Genomic DNA, 2,493 nt, shown 5'->3' with positions numbered 1-2,493 from the left:
CAATGTACTTTCATGTCGCTGGCCGTATGCAAGATGATTGGCAGCCAGCTGGCGCTTGTGGGCGGCACCCAACCCTTTACAGGGAGTGTCAGGGAAAACGCAGGTGGATCCCAGCGTTGGATCTTCCATTCTGGATCGCAGTAAGGGATCAAGCGATCATTTATGCCCCAATCTACCTAATGATATTCAGCACATTGATGAGACACAATGGTGACAGATACTGACGCAATACTGTACAATGTATATCTGATCATTTCCCAACAGGCTCAGGTTCTGAACATGATGCCGGAAGCGTTTGATGATCAGTATCTCGGCTGCACTAAGGAGATGGAGACTGAAGCACCAAAGATACTGGAGCAGGAAAAGAAATATAATATGTTTGCCGGAAAGTGGGATGAAGCAAAAGATACATGGAAGAAGAATAAGAAAAACCAGATAAAGGGACTTCCAAGCACATTTACGGATGAGTACGGAACCGCTGTTGTGTTGTTCACCATGCAAGGCCCCATCTACGGGCAGCTAAACAGAAATATGTCCATCGCCGGGCAGTCCAGAGAATATTACATGAAGCATTTCCACTTTAAAGCTCTGCACTTCTACCTGACGAGAGCACTACAGGTTCTGGGGAAAGGTTGTGCTCAGAGGTTTGAGGTGTACAGCGGATCAAAACTCCACTTAAATGTAGTAAATAAATTTAGATACGGACAGTTTGCATCATCGTCTCTCAGTTACAGTACATCTCAAGGGTTTGGAAACGCAACTTTTTTTAATATATCAACCTGTTTTGGAGCCTCTGTTGCCAATATTTCAGTATTTCGAGATCAAGAAGAAGTCTTAATTCCTGTCGCAGAAACATTTGACATTATGAAACAAACAGGAAACACGTATGAGGTGAAGAGCACCGGCCAACTGTGCAGCTACTATAACTGTGCCTACCTAGGAGGTGAGTGTGATGTCACTGAGTGTACCTAGGCGGTAAGTGTGATGTCTCTGAGTGTACCGAGGCGGTGAGTGTGATGTCACTGAGTGTACCTAGGAGGTGAGTGTGATGTCACTGAGTGTACCTAGGCGGTGAGTGTGATGTCACTGAGTGTACCGAGGCGGTGAGTGTGATGTCACTGAGTGTACCTAGGAGGTGAGTGTGATGTCACTTAGTGTACCTAGGAGGTGAGTGTGATGTCACTGAGTGTACCTAGGAGGTGAGTGTGATGTCACTGAGTGTACCTAGACGGTGAGTGTGATGTCACTGAGTGTACCGAGGCGGTGAGTGTGATGTCACTGAGTGTATCTAGGTTAGTGTGATGTCACTGAGTGTACCTAGGAAGCTAGTGTGATGTCACTGAGTGTACCTAGGAGGTGAGTGTGATGTCACTGAGTGTACCTAGGAGGTGATTGTGATGTCACTGAGTGTACCTAGGAGGTGAGTGTGATGTCACTGAGTGTACCTAGGCGGTGAGTGTGATGTCACTGAGTGTACCGAGGCGGTGAGTGTGATGTCACTGAGTGTATCTAGGTTAGTGTGATGTCACTGACTGTACCTAGGAAGCTAGTGTGATGTCACTGAGTGTACCTAGGAGGTGAGTGTGATGTCACTGAGTGTACCTAGGAGGTGAGTGTGATGTCACTGAGTGTACCTAGGAGGTGAGTGTGATTTCACTGAGTGTACCTAGGTGGTGAGTGTGATGTCACTGACTGTACCTAGGAGGTGAGTCTGATGTCACTTAGTGTACTTAGGATGTGAGCATGATGTCATTGAGTGTACACGGGTGTTGAATGTGATGTCACTGAGTGAACCTAGGTAGTGAGTGTGATGTCACTGACTGTACTTAGGAGGTGAGTTTGATGTCACTTAGTGTACTTAGGAGGTGAATGTACTGTAATAGCACTGAGTGTACTAAGGAGGTAATTGTGCTATTACTGAGTACAGTGAATATCACTGAGGAATAGGAGTGATCAATGGCTTTATATACCAGGAACCAGTGAAGCAGTTTGCAGAAGAGTCAGGCAAACACCTATTGTAGCATCTAAAGAGGTAAATGAGATGAGTAATAGCATTCAGGATAGAAAAGAGTGGAAAGACCAGAACAGGAGAGCACAGTGAGGAGGAGGAGGAGCTTATAGTAGTAAAAACAGGAGATGGTGATGAGTGCATGGAGGAGTCTCTTGGTGGCATCAATGTTTGAGAGAGGACCTCAACCTAGAGATGTTGCAGAGGAGAAAATGTCAGGAGTAAGTGTTAATTTGAATGTAAGGGGTGAAGGAGAGGGAAGAGTCAAGGACACCCAAGCAGTGGATTTGCTAGACAAAAAAGTAGGGTAGTTGATGGAGCACTGGACGGAGGAGAACAATGAGCTCAGTTTTGGTCATGTTTAGTTTGAGAAACTACTGAAATCAGGACAAGTTGGCAGAGGCATCAAGAGACATGAAAGAGGATGGAGGTAGAATGTGGGCATAGGAGACTGAAGTAGCTGATGAGGTTACAGAAGATGTGAA

The 2,493-nt window shown here is 45.8% G+C and overlaps 1 pseudogene; it reads left to right on the top strand.

The window, feature by feature from the left end:
• The first annotated feature begins 207 nt into the window (after positions 1-207).
• LOC146058626 (ecto-ADP-ribosyltransferase 5 pseudogene) lies at positions 208-972 on the top strand (annotated as a pseudogene).
• Positions 973-2,493: the final 1,521 nt, after the last annotated feature.

The sequence above is a fragment of the Crinia signifera genome, chromosome 2, assembly GCF_055691185.1.
Source record: "Crinia signifera chromosome 2, ASM5569118v1, whole genome shotgun sequence".
Lineage (NCBI taxonomy): Eukaryota > Metazoa > Chordata > Amphibia > Anura > Myobatrachidae > Crinia > Crinia signifera.
Note: the sequence above shows the minus strand (reverse complement) of the source record. Positions and strands in the feature narration are given on the sequence as shown.